Below are 20,803 nucleotides of genomic sequence, written 5' to 3' on the forward strand. Positions count from 1 at the left end.
TCCTGCCCCACCTGGGGTTGCAGGACCTGTGTAATGAATGTCCATTTACTCACCACCTATGAGTGATGTCTAGTGTGTGCTGCGAACTGTGTTCCCGTTCTTCTGTATGGGTCATGCAACAGTGTGCCTGCCAATGTCTCCCTGGAGGAAAGAGTTGCTGTGTGTGGCCCATGCATGAGAATGAATGGCTGTTGGCATGTGATAGTGCTGGTGTGAGGCTGTGAGCACAGACTGTCAATAAGTTGACATGTGTGACTGTCGGGGGTCTGATTATGTCCATCTGGCTGGCCATCCTTGTAAACCCTCCCTGCCTCACTGCTTTTCCAACGGATGGGATGTTAGGCCTCTCTTCCCTCAGACCCCCAGGTTCTGAGGCTCAGGCCTCCCTGTGGGAAGCAGAAGACTTATCCCCAGAGCCGCTTGCAGCAGGCCTGAGATTCCTCCCACAGGCCCTCTCCCCAAAGCCTCCTTGGATTGGGAAGATAGAAGGAATGGTGCCTATAAGTGGAGCAGCCAACACAAAAAATAGCCATCCACCCTGGGGAGGATCCTGTGACACCCCTGCTGCCTAGTCCACCCAGCTTGGCCTACTGACTTAGAGACTGGATAGGGCTCCTGTCTAACTCTACTTCCCCAATTCCATCTAAGTAACCCCTTCAGATCTGAAGGAGGGGCAGAGCAATGGTGTCACTACAAATTATGACATCAAAGGGAATTATGATGTCACAGGGATTGACACCAGGCTTGGGTATGGGTGATGTGTGGCTGCCTGGGTGGGTGGGGCTCCATCTGTTGGCACCTCCTCACAACTCCCAGCAGCTGGGGATGGCAGGCCTGCCTTATCTGTCTCACCCATATGCCTGATAAGCCTCTTACCATGTGTTGCCCCGCAGAGCAGGTAGGGAGCTGGCAGGGACCTGGCTGGAAGAGGGGAAAGGTTCAGCTGGGGCTGGCTGAGCTCCAGGACAGACAGCTGGGTTCAGAGTCCTGGCAGCATCTCAGGAAGAGGGAGGGGAAGGGTCCCTGGGAGAGCAACATAGAGCAGTGGTTAGGAGCATGAGTTCTGAAGCCAGGCTGCCTCATTTGTATCCTAGGTCTTCCACTTAATAGGGGGCAAACTGGGGCCTCAATTTCTTCAATATTCCTCAATAAGAATACCGTTAGTAGTGACTCAATCACCACTAATTATTGTGAGGATTAAATATGTGTGAGGTAGGCACAGAAGAGGCCTGGTATATGGGAAGTACTCATCCTCCATCCTGTGATCAGGATGTTCCCCAGGAGGTGCCCACCTTACCCAGCAGCACATTTGGGTGGCCTGGGCCTCACTGGGGTTTCCAGAGGCTGCATAGCTTCATGCACATCCCTGCACTTGGCCTTTCTGGCTCGGTTCTTCTAGCAACCCCCACAGACACCTTGGAGCCCTGGTGCCCTCTGGTGACAAAAGCCATACATGGCAGTTACAGCTGGATCCCCAGGGCACATCTGGCCAGACAAGACAACGTCACTTGTCTGGTTATTTTATGTCATCTTCACATCAAGTTTACAAGGTAGGAATTATCTCCATTTTCTAGAACAAAAGTTCAGACAGGTTAAATAATTTGCCCCAGGTTACAGAACCATAAGTGGTAGAACTTGAACTTGAGCCCAGGTTGGTCTGTCTCCAAAACCTATGCTCTCACCTTAAGAACATTATGTACACATAGATGCATGGTGACCCAGTAGAGGTTTTATGTGCCATATTGTTAGTTAGAGTGAAATTATGATTGGGTGTATGGCCACTGACATTTTCCAACTCACGGTTACAAAATAGTATGAATTGGTTTTGAGCACAATAAAGTTGAGTGTTTGACTATTGGGAGTTTTTGTGTAGCTTTGCTGTGGCTGTATGATTGTACTGTGTGAGTATAACCATGGTTGGGCTCCTCATTTATGTTGTGTGAAATTGGTCTGCGTGTGTGTGTGTGTGTGTGTGTGTGTGTGTGTGTGTGGTGGAGCGGCGTGTTGTGGCTAGTGAGACTGTGGGGGAAGGTGACAGAGGGCCCTGAGTTCCCAGCACCACTTGCCCTTGCAGTCCCAGGACTGTGTCTGCTCACCACAACACACATGATGGATGACTTCACATGCCTGATGCGCTCCCATGGGCCTGCCCGGTTCTTATTCCTCCCCTACCCCCTGCCTTTTTTTTTTTTTTTTTTTTTTGGCGGAAGTAAAGCAAATAATACCACAAATGGAATTGGCTCTCATTTTTTTCCATGAAACATTTGTGAAAGCATTTTAAAAACCTTTGAGTGATATCTCAAAAAAGTCATTAAAGCCCGGCCGGGTGCGGCTCAGCAGTTGAGCGTCGACCTAGGATCCAGGCGATCAGGGTTCGATTCCTGGTCAGGGCACATGCCCGGGTTGCGGACTCGAGGCAGTCGATTGATGACTCTCCCATCATTGATGTTTCTAGCTCTCCCTCTCCTTTCCTGTCTCTGAAATCAATAAAGATATATTTTTAAAAAAACAATTAAAAAGTCATTAAAAAAGGAAAGTAAATATGGCTATTCTAATTCTTTAACTTGAATGTATCGGTTCTCATTGGTTCTCAAGGTGGTGTTCACAGATTCTGGGGGTTTCCAAGACCCTTACAGGGGATCCACAAGGCAGAAGTCATTTTCATAGTAATCCTAAATTGTTACTTGCCATTTTCACTTTGTTGATATTTGTGCTGATGATGTAAGAGCAGCAGTGGGTAAGACGGCTGGCACCCAAGTAGGAATCAAGGTGTGGCTCCCAGCTGTTCTAGTCCTTGTATTTGTCTCTGCCAGGATACATCCATGGGAAAGAAGAAAGAAAGAAAGAGAGAAAGAGAGAAAGAGAGAAAGAGAGAAAGAGAGAAAGAGAGAGAGAGAGGGAGGGAGGGAGGGAGGGAGACCAGTTTCACTTAGAAATCTCCTTGATGAAGCAGTAAAATTAATGCTATCAACTTTCAACCCTTGAGTATATGTCTTCTTAATATCTTGTATGACTAATGGGAAGCCTAGATAAAGCATGTCCCCTGCCTACTGAAGCATGATCACTATCTCAAGGAGGAGTACTCCCGAGGTTGAGTTGTGAGCTGAAAGTCACTTTTCTCACTGAACGCTAGTTTTACTTAAAAGAACAAATGACCAAAAAATAAAAAATGAAAAGTTAATTCAGACTTGGATGTTTGACATACATTTTCTGGAAAGTGAATGGATTGAGCCTGTCACTTCAAGGGGAAAAACTTAGTGTTTATTGCCAATGATAAAATTAGAGCTTTCAAGTGAAAATTAGAATTTGGAAAACTTTTATCTGTTACTGTGATTTTGAAAGCTTCCCAATTTTGATGAGATTGGTAATGACATTAATGAATGTGGGGTGGGGGGTTGCATTGTAAAATGAAATGTATCAATATTTGGAAGATTGCATAACTCAGTGAATAACTAGTACTGGAAGCAAATCATGCATGGATAAAAGATTTATTTAAAGTGCCAGGCTTGCACCAGCCAGGTGGCTCAGCTGGTTGGAGCGCCGTCCTGCACACCAAGAAGGTTGCAGTTTCGGTTCCCAGTCAGGGCACGTACCTAGGCTGCAGGTTTGGTCCCAAGTCCCGGCAGGTACCAGAGGCAACAGATCAATGTTTCTCTCTCACGTTGATGCTTCTCTCCTCTCTCTGTTTCTCCCTCTCTCTCAAAATCAATGAAAACACCCTCGGGTGAGGGTTTAAAAAGAAAAATAAGTGCAAGACTGCCCAATGGATTTTAATGTAACAGAATATGAAAAAAATCATTGATAGCACTTCAGATTCCACACTGCAATTGGCCTTTAAGAAACTACACCTGGCTTCGTTGCTCGCCCGGGACACTGCCTGAGCCCACTGAATTAGAGCTACTCCTATTAATAAACGAGCAGTGCACATAGGTGCATGTTATGAAACATGAATCACACAGAGCTCTGCAGTTTTACCAAGTGGTATGTGTGTGTTTGGTTTTCTTTTCTTTTTTCTTTTACTATGCAAAGATGGGGAATGTACAAACTTTTCAAAGACTAGTGTCTGAAGAATTTTACGAACAATACTTGAACCCGTTCTTTAAAATCATACCATCGTATTTTATAGCTGTTCCTTCCATTGTTTTTTCATTTTTAAATGGCTTGTAACTTTTAAGTGCACAACCTGAAGTTTAGTTTGATTTAATAAATTCATTCATGATTTTGTTGGCTGCCTATGAATGGAGATTCAGTACTCAATGTGTGCATATTTTAGTCAAATCTGTATTAAAACTTTTGTGAATATAAATGTTGTAGCTTTATATTTTGATCACTTTTCATATCCCCATTTTCTGTGTTCTCTTGTATTGTTGAATAACTGGCCATGTGCCTGATATTAAAAAAACACACAAAAACTACACCTGTCGAGTTTGGTATAGTATCAAAGAAGAATATCCACAATTAACTGAGAAGGCTATTTAAATACTTCTTTCTTTTGCAACTACATATGTTGTGAGGCTGGGTTTCCTTTACATATTTCAACCAAAACCACATATTGCAGTGGATTGAATGCAGAAGTGGGTATGAGAATCCAGCTGTCTTCTATTAAGCCAGACATTGAAGAGATTTCCAAAAGTGACACTGTCCTCATTAAAGTTTTTATTTTGGAAAATATGTAACTATTTTTCATGTTTTTTCTCTTAACATATAATACATTTATATTATTATTTTGAATTAATACATATTTTAAATTTCTCACAGTTTTAATTTAGAATACAATGAACATTAATAGATAAAACCAACTTAAATAAAACTCTTTGGGTCCTCAATTACTTTTAAAAGTGTAAAAGTGTCCTGAGATGAAAAAGTTTGAGAACCACTGAATTAGAGTTTTATTTTTTTTTAAATGATAACTGTATTATAAACATTAAACTTACTAAGAGACTAGATCTTTTTTTTTAAAGCATACTTTTATTAATTTCAGAGAGAGGAAGGGATAGGGAGAGAGAACGGTAGAAACATCAATGATGAGAGAGTCACTGATTGGCTGCCTCCTGCACGCCCCCGACTGGGGCTCGAGCCCCCAACCCCGGGCATGTGCCCTGACTGGGAATTGAACCACGATCTCTTGGAGGATCTCCTGGGTCAGAGGTCGATGCTCAACCACTGAGCCACGCCAGCTGGGGCAAGAGACTAGATCTTAATATATGATGTGATAGAGGTATTAGCTAGCACTACAGTGGCGATCACTTTGCTGTATAAATGTATCAAATCAATATCTTGTTCACCTTAGACTTACACAATGTTATATGTCTAGATAAGAAAACCTCAGAGAGGTTAAGAGAAACTTCTAGGAATGTAACTGACCTTAAATCCCTTTTAATTTATACATTCAAAAAGTCATTCATCTAAAGTTTAGTACTTTAACAATTGTTTTAGTAGCAATTCACCACTAAAGGGAGAGGCCAGCCAGCACAGGTCCTCACCTGAGCCGTGCCTGAGCTCTCATGTTTGGGTCCTTTACTCTGAGCCTCATCTGAAGCCCATGTCATGTCCAGGGCACGTGTGTCCCAAACCTGAGCCCTCACACAAATGACTTCCTGGATTTTTTCCAACCTTTATGCCAAAACTTCACACTCCTCCTCCCCACTGGAACCTCTCTGAGTCCTTACCCGGGGCAATATGCTTCAGCTCCCAGCCTGAGCCTCGTACCTGAGCCCCTCCATCAGCCCTCACACCAGAACCTGCGCTTGGGCTTTGAGCTGCAGGCGGACTCAGACTCGGAGCAGCAGAGGATGTGGAGCCTGGAGCTGAGGGGAGTGGGTGGAGATGGGCCTGAGCTGAGAGAAGCAGGGGTGGAGATGAACAGTGGGCTTTCTGCCCAGCCATGGCCAAGAATGGTCCCAGACAGCACCGACCGCTCACTCCAACCCGCTTCGGCTCAAGGCCCCCGGCCCCCCACACGCGCTCGTGCACACACCAAGAACCAACAGCCGGGGAGGAAACAAGCTGGCGGCGTAGGTAACAGCTGCACCCGCCGCCTCCCGCAACCACATCAGAATCGCAACTAAAACACAGAACCACCGTCACTCAGAGCCTCCTGGAATCTGGCTGCACAGAAGCCCCACAACCAGGGAGCTGAAGCAGCACCGAGACCAGTAGGAGGGGCGGAGATGCGGGTGGATCCGGGCTGGATCGCAGAGACGCGGCCACGGGCCCACACCCGGGACCGCGGTTTAAACCTGGGAGGGAATCTCGGCGGTGGGGGTTTCCCGGAGGAGTGAGGGGTCCCAGCCCCACAGCAGGCCCCCAGCCCAGGGCTCCAGGCCGGGAAGAGACGTCCCCACAACTCCGGGCTGTGAAACCAGCGGGGACTGTTGCTGAGGGTCATGGAGGCTGCGGGGAGGCCCAGCAGCTCCTCTCAAAGGGCCCGGCACGGACTCACTCGGACGCTCCCTCTGAGCCCAGCGCCGGGCAGCAGCCTGAAAGGACCCGGGACACTCGGGGAGGAACTAACCTGCCTGAAGTCGGGGCGAGAGCTGGAGGGGCGGCTTCCTCCCAGGCAGAAGGGCTGGCAGAGGCCATGGCTCCTGTGGCGAGTCCTCCCCGCACACAGCCGGCAGGCAGGCGCCATATTTGAATCGCCAGCACCTGACTCGCACCTTTGGCCCCGCCCCGTGATTCCCGGAGGCCCCGCCCCTCCCCACCTGCAGCTCGTCCAAGCCTATTCCAGTAGATTTTCTGTGCAAGTAGCCTCTTGAGCCTCATGCTTAGACTTTCCTAAAATCTCTCAAACAAGCAGCAGCAGGCCCCATATAGCTTGATAAGTGGCCCCAGGCCTGGCACGAGCGGCAGCCTGCGTTGGCTTATAGTTTGGCCTCTCCTGGGCACCTGCAAGCCCAGCACAAGTAGCAGCCAACTATAGTTTGCTGTGTAGCTCATGTGGGTGGCCCTGGGCAAGGCACTGGCAGAGGCTGGCTTTGCACCTCCCGGGAGGCCCCAGAGACAGTGCACCTGGTGCTCAGACTTGACCACGCTGGGTTACAAACTTACCACATCCATGAGTGACACACTTAAGGGGCACACTTGGTGAACACGAAAGCTCCACTGAAGTAAATCCTGCTCCATAGGAGTGTCTCCAGCACAGCAGCTCTCTGGCTGTAGTTGCAGCTGGTCCTCACAGCTGATTGGCCTGGGGGTCAGTTCCTCCCAGGGACGCCAACAGCAACCAAGGCTCAACTACAACAGGACAGTGCACACAGCCCACACAGGGGAGCACCTAGAAGGCCCAGCTCAAGTGACTGGGGAGGTTGAGGTACTAGATCATACAGGACACCTACTATACAAAGCCACTCTACAAATTCCAGGAGACATAACAGCTCTACCTAATACATAGAAACAAACACCTGGAAGCAGCCAAAATGCAGAGGGAAAGAAACATGCCACAAAGGAAAGAACAGAAGAAATCTCTAGAAGAGGAACTAAATGAAATAGATCCAAGCAAGCTACTAGATACAGAGTTCAGAATAATGGTTATAAGGATGCTCAAGGATATTAGTAAGAGTATGATGAAAATAATTGAGAAAATCAATGACATAATAAAGTACCAATTTGAAATGAAGGCTACATGAACTGAAATGAAGAATAATTTACATGGAATCAACAGTAGAGGATGCTGAGAATCAAATCAGCAATTTGGAACATGAAGAAACAAAAAACACCCAACCAGAAGAGCAAAAAGAAAAAAGAATCTAGAAATATGAAGATAGCATAAGGAGCCTCTGGGACAACTTCAAGAGGCCCAACATTCGTATTATTGGGGTGCCAGAAGGAGAGGAAAGAGAGCAAGAAATTGAAAACCTATTTGAAAAAATAATTACAGAAAACTTCCCTTACCTGGGGAAAGAAATAGACTTACAAGTCCAGGAAGCACAGAGGGTCCCAAACAAGAGGAACCCAAAGAGGCCCACAGCAAGACACATCATCATTAAAATGCCAAAGGTTAAAGACAAAGAGAGAATCTTAAAAGCAGCAAGAGAAAAGCTGTTAGTTACCTACAAGGGAGTACCCATACGACTATCAGCTGATTTCTCAACAGAAACCTTGCAGGCCAGAAGGGAGTGGCAAGAAATATTCAAAGTGATGAAAAACATGGAACTACAACCAAGATTCCTCTACCCAGCAAAGCTATCATTTAGAATTGAAGGTCAGATAAAGAGCTTCTCAGACAAGGAAAAGCTAAAGGAGTTCATCACCACCAGACCAGCACTATAGGAAATGTTGAAGGGTCTTCTCTAACAAGAAGCTAATTTACAAAAGAATCTGATGAACTAAATAGATACAGAGACATTGACGCATGTAACGGATGATCATATTTCAGAGGAAAGAGGGAAGGGGGGTGGAGGGTGGGAAGAGATTAACCAAAGAAGTTATATGCATATATGCATAACCCATGGACACAGACGATGACGGGGTGAAGGCCTGGGGAGGGGATGGGAGCAAGGTGGAGGGGGTCAATTGGGGGGGGAAAAATGGGACACCTGTAATACTTTCAACAATAAAGATAAATAAATAAAAAAACACAAAACAACAACAGCCACCTCTGGAACAACTGGAGCATCACCATGGCAACCGGGCCAGGCCAGCATGGGAGTGGGGTGCGGCTGCTTTAAAGCCTTTTATTGCCCCCAAACATAGGCCTGATTCTCTCATATTGGTAATGCTCAGGGGCCCTGTGGATTAGGGGGTCCAGAAAAGGAGGGACCGTCCATTTCCTAGCATGTCTCTCAACTCAGAGGAAGAAGTTTCTCTAGTCCCAGCCAGATCCTTTCTGAGACAATCGAGTGGGAAACGCAAGCTCTCTGTCCAGACACCCCCTGGCCCTCACCAACACTCTAGAATGTCTAGATGCTGGTGGATGTCTCTTGTCTCCTCCTGGCATTCTGCTGGCAGAGCTGGAGGGGAGGCTGAGAGGGTCTGACCTCTTGCCCCCCCACCTCCCGCCCCAGTGTCGTATCAGGGATGAGATTTTTGTCAATGGAGTACCTGATGGAGGAATAGAAGAGTGAATGTGGGGGGTAGGGCTGCTCAGGTCTTGGTGACCTAGACAGAGGCCTTGTGCGGGTGATTAGCTGTCACGTTGGGTCTAAGCTCCTTACCCTGAGAATCCAGCCTCCCCACACCCAGGTCTAATCCTGAGGTGGGGGGAGGGGCCTTGGTGGGTCCCCAGTGACCCATTTAGCATAACCAGCTGTGGCCTTTGTGGGGGTCAGGCCTCTTTCTGTCTCCGTCTTTTTGAGTCTTTCTGTTTCTGTGGGTTTCCCTCCCCATCCCTGCCTTGTGTTGTGCATCTGTGTTTCTGCCTCCAAGTGTATTTTGTGCCTTGTCTCTATGAAGAGGTCCGTGGCCCTCACCCTGTGAAACTGGTTGGTGGCGGAGGACTTAGACCACTGGGTAACATTACTCAGATTTCAACAAGACAGTGGATGACAGGAAGTCTTAGGACGCAGACTGGTAGGTGACATGGGGTTTTAGACAACACAGGTTTTAGGTAGCAATGCATTGTAGGTGGCCCAGGGTTTGAGGAACACTGGGTTGTTTGTATTTGACACATAGGTTCTGTGACCCTGAGTTGTGGCTAACACAGGATGTGGATGACTCGCTTATAGCAATTCAGAAAGGATTTTGGAGGCAGTAGAGAAACAGCGGTGGTTTTCAACCGGGGGTAATCCCCACCCCTCCCCGGGGACTTTTGGCTATATCTGCAGACACATTTGGTTGTTACAACTAGGAGGAAGATGTGCTACTAGCATGTACTGGGGAAAGGCCAGGGTTCTGCTTAGCATCCCACAAAGCACAGGAGAGTACCTCACAACGGAGAATGATCTGGCCCAGGCTGAACTCACAGCTCTCACACTCTGAGACCTTGGGCAAATCTCATCTCTAGCATGGAGAACTCAAGTAGTACCCTCCTAAGGTTACTGGGATTACTGAGTCGATACTAGTACAGTGTTTAGAATAGTGCCTGGCGTATAATAAGTGCTGTGTACTGACTCCTCTCTGGAGAGAACAGTAGATCTGGATTCAGGGAGTCAAACATTCTCTCCCTTCTACTTACAGTTCCTGCTTCAGACAAGCTTCTTCCATTGCAGGAAACCACACGGCCAACAGCAGCTCCGAAAGTCTTACATCACGCTGGCTCAGTGATGTCAGAGGGCAAGACACAGGTTTTCCCTGCTTTAGGGCTTATAAATCCGGAGACAGGCTCCGTCTGGCTGCTTGGTCCTGAGATTGCCCATGTTTTGCAGGGCGCCCTGATTGAGATCAGAACCACCTGATTGGGGAGGGGAAGTTGTTTCCATGGGAGAAGGGATGCTGTTAACAAAGAGGGAAGGGCACCTGTGAGGCCACGATGACAGATGCCCCTTCCCCAGGGAGTGTGGATGAACCTGGGCTGATGCAGGATCTGATCTAAGGGTTATAGGTGGCACCATGGTGTAAATGGCTTCTGAGAGCGAATCTGCCTTAACTTCTGAGAAATATTCAACTCTCTTGACCAATCTCCTTCTTATACGACTTTTTAAAAAAATATGTTTTTATTGATTTCAGAGAGAGGAAGGGAGAGGGAGAGAGAGAGAGGAACATCAACAATAAGAGAATCATTGATCGGCCGCCTCCTGCACACCCCCTACTGGGGATCGAGCCCTCAACCCGGGCATGTGCCCTGACCCAGAATTGAACTGTGACCTCCTGGTTCATAGGTCCATGCTCGACCACTAAGCCACGCCGGTCAGGCTTTATAACACTTTTTCTCTAGCTTTTTTTGATAACATCATCTCTTGATTTTCCTCCTTCCTCTCTGGTGGCAACTTCTCAGCCTCCTTTCTGGTTGCTTCTACCATTATCCTAGAAATGGTGGAGGTGCTCAAGGCTCAATCCCATACTCGCTTTTCTTTCTCAGCCCTTTCTAAGTGGCTCATGGTGCTATCTCACTGGTAACTTGAAATTGCCATTATGGGAGTGTTTACACCACAGAATGTGAAAACGCTACAAATCAGAGTTCCTTGTTTTTGTTGGAGAGACAATAGATAAACAGTTGTCAGCACACTACTGCCCATTGACATGAAAACGTGGTTTTATCCAGACCTTGTCTTACCCACAGCCCCATGTCACTGAAATCCTTTCTCAACTCTAACCCAGTTTCACATACAACCCGGTGTTACACTAAAGCTATTTTAACCCCAGTTTAATTAACCCTAAGCCCATTTTCATCCAGAGCGTGTATTTCCCACTGTCATTTACCATTTCAGTGTTCTCTAGATGCCGTTATCAGCACACAGAATCACTCTTCCTAAGGTGCACGTAACCCAACGTCATCGCCAGCTAATGTGACACAGATTTGTGCCATCCAGACATAAATTCATTGACATCCAGTCTTGCCCTATGTAGAAAAGCTATTTGTATTCCATTTAGGTTGAGCTTACTTGGGAATATAAATAAAGAAAACGAAAGTGGATGTTGGCCTGTGTCTGAGGAATTTTCCACAACACTTGGTGAAGGATTATAATAGCCAACACTTACTGAGTCCTTACTAGTGTCAGGTCATATACATATGTACTAATTCTTCTAAACGTCACAACAATCCTGTGCAGTCAATACTCTTACTTTCCTCTTTAACAGCTAAGGACACCAATGACAGAGGCTAAGTAACTTGCCCAAGGCCACTTTGCTAGTAAATAGCAAATCCAGGATTTGCTCCAAGGCAGTCTGGCTTTAAAACATACATTCCCAACAGCCACCTTCTAGAACACATTTATGTTTAGATATTGGTTTTGATTATTGTACATTTGATTTTAAATGTACAATAAGAAGTGATGTTATATATTTGGCAAGGCTTGGTCATAGAACTGTTTCCATTACGAAAGTTTGCTCATTTTTGTTTTTCTAAGATAAAGCAGTTGTGCTAATAGCATTAAGGCACCCATTCCTCTGAATGGGCTAATGAAAGATTAATCATGACTTTTGATAGAAAAACCTTGGGGAGAGAAAACAATAAGAGCTGGTCCTGGGGTGAAGGGTGGGGGGAGAGGAGAGGCAGAGGAGGTGGAGGAGGGAAGATGTGGCGATGACCAGGAGAACTAGTCTAGATAGGACCCAGCCTGGTCAGGAGATAGGGCTGCCATGGTTGACAAATCCTTTATGTTTGAGTGATGACCCAAGACCCACCCCAACCTTTTGACTTTTCCTGGAGCATTGACGAATATCCAGCACAGTGAAATCAACTTCACGAGTAACACATCTGCCATCAGTCGCATACGTCTTGAGGGAAAGAATGCCTGGATCACGAGAGTATCTTGCCCTGGGGCCAGGGGCGCGAGAATAGGGGCATGTACGGGGTGCTACTTCCTTCCTTATTCTTGTCACCTATTTCCTTCTTAGGTGCTTAGTATAAGGAATAATCAGATAGAAAAATGTGAGTGGGTTAGATAGGAAGAGGAAGATGCCCCTGGGAATTTCCAGAAACCATTCTGCTACAAATTAGTGCCAGAGGTGGGGTTATAGTTCCCTCTAGTGGACGTTTTAGGAATTTACACAATGTCAGATTTTGGACATGGCAAATTAAGGCAGGCTAAAGCCACCAAGGGCAAGGTTATTTACCAGAGTGATTAGAAAGCAGGCCCAGAACGCTGGGAGGAGAGGGTAAAGGGGGGTAAAACTGGGGGACATCTGTAATACTGTCAACAATATAATGAAAGAAAGTAGGCCCATAGGAGATGGCAGTGTGTGCGCCAGGGCGTGTGTGTGTGTGTGTGTGTGTGTGTGTGTGTGTGCGTGTGTGCGTGTGTGTGTGTGTGTGTGTGTTGGGAGCTATGTGGCTTCTCTCAACTTCACCATGCAAAAGTCAGGGAAATAGTTAAAGAGGCAAAATGTGAGAATAGCTGATGGCAATGACCCAAAAATGCGAGAAAACCAAAGGCTGTGGAGGTAGGAACTTTCCCCCTTTCTGGAAGCAGACTGAGTGGGGTGATTTTAATAAGAAGCTACAGCCAGTAACTTTCTAAGCAGAATTGGATGCATGCCTGGTGATTGTGGATGTCCAGTTAAGCTGAGAAGTACTCTGATTCCACTGATTCCTTTGGTTCACCCGGAGCAGAAGGAAGACCGAGAGATATCACACCCACAGTGACATGAAGTGGGTGTCTGTCAGCAGGGAAATAGAAGGGCTTAGTGGGGAAAAAGGAGGTGAAAGCAGGTGAGTTAGAGGTTTCTTCTTTTTTTAAAAAAAATTTTAAATCCTCACCAGAGAATGTGTTTCTATTGATTTTAGAGAGAGAAGGGAAAGAGAGAGAGAAACATCCACGTGGGAGAGAAACATCCATTGGGTGCCTCCTGCACGCACCCTGACCAGGGATAGAACCCACAACCTTTTGGTGTCTGGGAGGACCCTCCAACCAACCGAGCCACTGGCCAGGGCACAGGTTTCTTCTTAATGGTGGCTGTTTACGTGTTTAAATGTGTATTTAATGTTTTCTCCTTCTAAGAACATACTACACTCTTTGTGTTTTGAGCCTGAAACGTTTTTGATATGATTGAATTTAAAGCTTGTTGGTTACAAATTAGTGTTTGGAAATTTAGAAAACATTCTTTTTGCTTGAATGGCTTCTATTAAGTATGCAAATAAATTGCTTCATTGTGAGCCTAAATTTCTCCTGGTGAAATTGTCTTTATGTGTTCGACTGGCCACAGTATAATTTAATAACACTTTAATTTATGAACACAGTAAGATTTATCTATAAATTAGAAAGGTTGAAAAGTTGATTTATTTTGATAATGTTGTTTTTCAGTTTTGTGTGTGCAAATAATACATAAATATATTAGTTTAATAAGCTTAATTGAAATCATTCACACAGAAAAGTTCATAAATCATAAATACATAGCTTAATGCATTACAACTTGAACACATCAGTGTAAACATAGCTGTTTCGGTCTGCTCAGGCTACTATAACAAAATACTGTAGGCCGGTGGCTCAACCTGCAGACATTTATTTCTCAGATTTGGAGGCTAAGAAGTCAAGTTCGTGGTGCTGGCAGATTCAGTTCTAGGTGAGAGCCCTATCTTGGCTGCAGAGAGCCGCTTTCTTGCTGTGTCTTCACATGGTGGAAAGGGAAAGGGGGAGGAAGAGGGAGAAAGAGGGAGAGAGGGAGGGAGGGAGGGAGAGAGAGAGAGGAGGCTCTCTAGTCTTTTCTTATAAGGGAACTAATCTCATCATTGGGACCTCATCAAACCGAATTACCCACCAAAGGCCCCACGTCCTAATACCATTACACCAGGGGTTAGAGCCTCAGCATATGAACTTTGGGAGACACATTCAGTCCATACAACAAGCAGTAAGAATAAAATCCAGTAAGGATGCCTCCCATTGCTACCCTCTCAGTATTCCCCAAGGCAATCACTATCCTGACTTCTAACTCCATAGAGTACTTTTGCCCATTTCTGAGCTTTATATAGTTAGAGTTATGCAGCATACATTCTTGTATTTGTGAGTTTCATCCATGTTGTTATGTGCAGTAGCAGCTTGCTCATTTCCATTGCTGTATAGCATTCCACTGAATGCATACATAATCAGTATCCATTCTAGTTTTTCAGGTTTTGGCTACTATAAATAATACAAATCTTTTGGTGCACATATTTAGGAGTGGAATTGCCCTCTCCCAGCACATGCATATGTTCAACTTCAGTAGAAATCTTCCAATCATTTTATAAAGTACCAGATACATGTGAGAGTTCAGCCCTGGTAAAAGTATTTACCCCACAGAAACTGGCAATTTCTACAAGTCAGACTTTCTCTCTTAAAGAGCCAGTTGTTATATAATATTTATTGTTAATCCTCACCTGAGGATATTTTTCCGTTGAGCTGGGGATCGAACCTGCAACCCAGGTACATGCCCTTGACAGGGAATCAAACCCAAGACCCTTCAGTGCATGAACCAACTCTCTAATCACTGAGCCACACAAGCCAGGATAGAAATAATTTTATAATGTACAATGTGAAATAATTTCTCATTAGGGATGTGCCAAAGTTTATCTGCAGACTGGGTATTTGGCTCACATCTGCTCTTCAGCTGTGGCTTTGGCTTTAGTCCTTAAAAACGTCAATAGCTGATACCTACTTCAGTATAATTTCTGAACTTGTGTATGATCCATGGTCAGGACTGTGTAGATTCCCACAATATTTCATCAACATAACAATATCAGAAAGTGAAGCAAGAAGTGTTATTTACATTTATTATTAATATCTAAATATTCACTTTCAAATATAGATAACCATTCAAGATGTAGTATCTCAGCAAAAATGTCCTTTGGTTTATATGCTGAATTCTATGTCAGTTGAAGTACAAATGTGTATTTAATATTTCATGAGTAAAATACTATCATAATTAACGGTGATTTGAAAGCTTTGAACTGTGTATACGAAAACAATGACTAAGAATTTTCGAATAATTAGATGTAGAAATAGGTTGACAGTTACTCAATTTTTAAGATAAAGTATGTTAACTAGGTATCTTTAGGAAGAACTTTATATTTTTTAAAGTCAAGAACTGTTTATAAGACTCATAGATGCAGAAAACAAATAGACGGTCACCAGATGGGAGGAAGGTTAAGGGGCTGGATGAAAAAGGTGAAGATATTAAGAAGTACAAATTGCTAGTTACAAAACAGTCATGAAAGCACAGCATAGGGAATAGAGTCAATAATATTATAATAACTATGCTTGGTGTCAGGTGGGTACTAGATTAATCGGGGGGATCGCTTTGTAAGTTATATAAATGTCTAATCATTATGCTGTACGCCTGAAGCTAATATAATATTGTATATCGATTGTAACTGAAAATAAAATTAAGTATTTAAAAATATAATAATATTAAATCAATGCCAAAAAAGAACTGCTTATAACCATTTAAATAATAATATAAATCAGAATACCAGTGATCAGGTTGTATCATAACTCCAATTTTAGAGAATTGTTTGGTGTAAAATTATTCATAACATTAATCAAAATACTCTTTAACAGCTGTGTATTACTTCTGTTTATTTAAAGACACTTCAGAAGAAATAAAAATTCAAGCCACAAGCAAGGGGGAGATATTTGTAACTCATATAAACCAACAAAAGATTAATATTTAGAATATGTAAACAACTCCTATAAGACAAGAAGAAAAAGAGAAGCAAAAAAATATAGTAAAAAAAATGACAAATGGCATTCTCAGAAAAGGAAACATGTATGGTCAATAAATTAATGCTTATTTTATTAATAAGCAGGGAAATGTAAATCAGGACCAGAATGAGATACCATTTTACATACATTCAATTGGCAAAACTAAGTGTGACAAGACCGTTGAGGAGAACTTGCATCAGTGAGATCCCTTATACATTAATAGTGGGTTTGCAAATTGAACAGCTACATTGGGAAACAACTTGGCCTTACCTTATCCTATTGAACAATCACATACTAAGAAATTCCACTCTCAGGTATTTACCCAAGGGAAAATTTTGCCCTGTATGTCAGAAACGTGTGACAAGGATGTTGCCGATGACACTATAGATTGTGTTATGTTCACACAGCAGTAGAAATGAATGCTGCTCCTTTACATGCCACAGCACGGATAAATCTTAGCAGATAATTGTGAGCAAAAGAGCAAGCCTCAAAAGACTACTCTTTTCATAAAGACTGAAAACAAATAAAACAAAACAATATCTTATTTAGGCATCTACATATGTGATAAAACCCTCAGACAGTGGTGCCCTTTTGGGGACACATGGGTACAGAATAGGAGAGGAGCACGTGCGTAGACCTAAGTTACTGATATTTTAGCTGTTGGGATGAGTGTCAGACTCATGAGTGTTCATTAGGTTATTAAAAAAACAAAAACAGGAAATAAAGAAATAGTCCTCACTGTCTCATCCTCTGATACTAACAGGGTGTTCATTGCCTTCAAACCCAACTAGGTCAGATGATCAACCCCACTCCTAGGCCAGGCTCCCTCTCCTTCTCCCTCGAGGGCTAGTTAGCAACTGTTTCTGTGAATCATTGTATTGGTCACGGTTCTTGGCTGAAGACCACAGAATCTGTAATACACAGTTTAAGGAGAAAGGGACTTATTATAAGGTATTAGGTACTGGGTAAAGCCGAATTTTCAGAGACAATGGGCTGTAGCTGACAAGGTGTTTTGGATAATGCTGGTTATGGGTGACACAAGGCTGAGGTTCCTAGAACAGAGTCTGCCACGGAGATTCTGACTTAAGCGATTTATTGTAGTTCTCTCAGGAGAATAGGAGTGAGGGGAGCAGTAGAGGACAGGGGAAGAAAGTTAAGCAAGGGTGTGGATGTGGTTTCACCCAGAGACTATTCTTGGCCTGGTTCTGCAGGGAGACTTGGGGCATGGATTGTACCACAGAATTGGCTCCTGTTTCAGGCAAGTGGGAAAGGACAGCCCTTTGCACCCCAGTGAAGGCGTGTAACCCCCTGGGGGAGTTGATTTTCAGATGGCTGAGGGATATTATTCAGAGGAGGAGCCACCAGCTCCCTCAGTGGCTCTTGCTGGGTTGGGCGCACGGACCAGGGCCGAGCACCAGCAGTGACCCAACACCAGACTGACCTTAACGGGAAGGAGGGGGCGGTCTGGGACCAGACGAGGATTAGGTGGGGGGTGGGCGTGGAATAGGGCGGTAGAAGCTGTACACATATACTTGGGGCTGTCCGTGAACCTTGGAAGCACGAACCTGGGTGCCTTGAGATGTGCAACAGAGGCCTCTCTTCCCCATCTGGGGAAGGACACGGGAAGGACAGGCCAAGCCCTCCCCTTAGCTCTTCATTCCAGTGAGTCCCAAGCACCTCATCACCCCACCCCCAGTCATCAGGGTCACCCTCCCTCTTACTCAGACAGAGAGAACTGAGGCTTTTATCAACCTGCCCCTTCCATCCCCTCCTCCCGCCTTGGCCTTGATCTCCGGCTCTGAGAGTGCGCCATTCAGCGTGGTATCTGATTCACTGGGTGACGGGCAGTTTTTTCCCAAGCTGCCTGCCTCATTCCCGAGTGGAACATTCTGGCCTTGCAGGAGGGCAGGCCAGGGGCATTAACCCCTGCTCTGCCACCATGATCCTCCAGGGCCGGAACCCCGGGTTCTGAAATTGTTTTCTCTAGGGTGGCATCAAAGGGAGCCTTTGGAGGGCTTTAGACCCTCCGAACATTCCTCATTCTCACCCGGCCATCTAAGAAACAATCTGAGTAAAAACTGTGTGTCCCCTGGCCCACTCCTCTTTCCAACACAATTGCCACCCTCCACCATTCTACCTAGACTTTCTGGGGTCACCACTGTGCCATCACTAACTGAGTGACGGCGCCGGTGCCTTCTGCACGCAGTTCCCCTCCCCAGCAGCATGCCCTCTGCGGGCCAGGGCCCACCCCAGCAGGAATTGTATCTCCAGGGGCCCTCCCACAGGACGTCAGAGCCCGCGCACCCCGTGGCAGAGGCTGACAGGCCTGCGTGGGAGGCAGTTCCCCCATCCTTCCAGCTGATGGATAGGGGCCTGGGCAGCCGTGAGAGCGTCCCCAGGAGGGGCCTTGGCCAGGGGAGGCTCAGCAGGCCCTGCCGGGGCTGGTGGTCTCTCTTCCTCCCTTCGCCCTCCTCTTGGGGGTGCTGAGGCAAAGGCTGTGTCTACTTTTACCACCGACAGCTTGGGTGAGTCAGGGAACCCTGTTCCAACCCAAAAGGCGCCAGCTAATGAAGCAGAGAGAAGAAGTATTGGAGGAACAGGACCCCTGAGGGACTGAGCGGGGAAGGGACCTACTCCCTGAGCAGAGGGGCTGGCGCGAGGCGGGGGCTCCTCCGAGCGGTGGCCTGGCGCCCTCTCCCCCCACCGCGCCCCAGCCTCTGCTCTTGGGAGAGGCCTTTCCCACCACCCTTCCAGGACGGTGCCGCCCGTCTCCGTCTGCCGGGTTATCCTGCTTTATTTCCACGCGGAGCATTTCCTCCAGCAGCAGGACATAACAGATTGGCTTATTTCTGTCTGCGTCCTTAGAATATAAACTCTGCGTAAGGAGAGACTTGCCCTTGCTCACCCCGATCCCAGAGCCTCACACAGCAGCGGCCCAGTGACCCCCGGGAACCGTGCCCCCACGCTCCTCCCTCCCTCCATTCTTACTTGTATCACAGTCTTCTGTAACCCACAGCCCTTCCCGTTCTCCTTCCCCAGTCACTCATTCATTCATTCACTCATTCATTCATTCACTCATTCATCCACTCATTCATCCACTCATTCAGGACACCATTCAGTCCCTCCTCCACCCCACGCACTCCCCATGCCATCCTTGCCTGCGGGTACCCGGCCCCCTCGTCTGCCTCATCTCCCGGGCCCTCGCCTTAACTCCTGCCCTCCTGTCCACCACTCACCTGGATTCCTTCGCTGGAGCCACGAGCCTCACCCCCGCTTCCAGCGCTGCCCCTGTCCCCCCCCTCCATTCTCCTGCCATCAGCACACAGTGTCCACCTCCGTGGTCCCCTCCTCCCTCCCTCCTGCCCTCCTGGCGCCATCGCCACCTCATCCCTCTCGTGGCCCCGGGACACAGCCACGGCTTTGCCTTGTGTGTTGGGTAGAAGCTGTCAGGGCCACGGTTACCTCGGGCAGCTGGGGCAGACAGGGGGACCTGCTTCTTCTCATAGTGACTTAAGTAAATATTAACAAGCATGTTTTATGAACTAGCACGGTTCCTTACCATAGACATAATGAATGACTTTCTGAAATTTTCTAAGGTATGCTTTGCAAATATTGGCATTATCACAAGCCTTGGGACTAGGGGTTCCGAGCCTGAGAGATTAAGACAATCTTTGTAGTAAAAACAATCTGATTTCTCAGAGGGCCCTGTTCTTAATGTCTGATGTCAGGAACCAGTGGGAGAATATCTGTAAGTTATGATGAAAAAGCAGAGCAGGAAGATTAGAGTGGGCAGTACCCTGGTGGAGTATAACTAACCAGTTACCCATCCCCTATGTCCCAATAAAAACAAATTCACAAGAAAGAGAGAGAGAGAAAAAAAAAAAAGCAGAGCAATTAAAATTGAATCTCACTTGAACTCCAGTCTCTGCCTCGGACTGAGTAGCCAGCTGACAAGGCTTTTTGCGGTGCTCACTGGGTTGTAAGCACCCTGCACCCTTCATCTTACCTTCAAAAGAAAGTATCACCCTAGCACCTGAATAAATAGTCTCAGCTTCCTGAGAGTTTGCTACTCTCCCCCTGCCAATTTGTGACCTTGACCTAGACTTCCCTTCTATTCAAGGCTGGACCAAATATATATATATATGCACACATGTGGGTGTGTGTGTTCTAACTAGTGAATGAGTTTATTATATAATATAGAGATATTATAATAAGTTTATATTATTATAGTTAATTAACATATAACTAGCTACTATCATATATTAAAAAAAACCTGTTATGCCCGGCCCGGCATGGCTCAGCGGTTGAGCGTCTACCAGGCGATCGGGGTTCGATTCCCGCTCAGGAAACATGCCCGGGTTGTGGGCTCGATCCCCAGTCGGGGGCGTGCAGGAGGCAGCCTCTCTCATCATGGATGTTTCTGTCTCTCTCTCTCCCTATTCCTTCCTCTCTCTGAAATCAATAAAGATATATTTTTTAAAAAAGAAACTATTAAAAAAAAAAAAAGACCCGTTATTCCCACCCTAGCCAGTTTGGCTCAGTGGTTAGAGCGTCGGCCCATGGACTGGAGGGTCCCGGGTTTGCTTCCA

Source organism: Miniopterus schreibersii, assembly GCF_964146895.1.
Source record: "Miniopterus schreibersii genome assembly, chromosome: 8".
Lineage (NCBI taxonomy): Eukaryota > Metazoa > Chordata > Mammalia > Chiroptera > Miniopteridae > Miniopterus > Miniopterus schreibersii.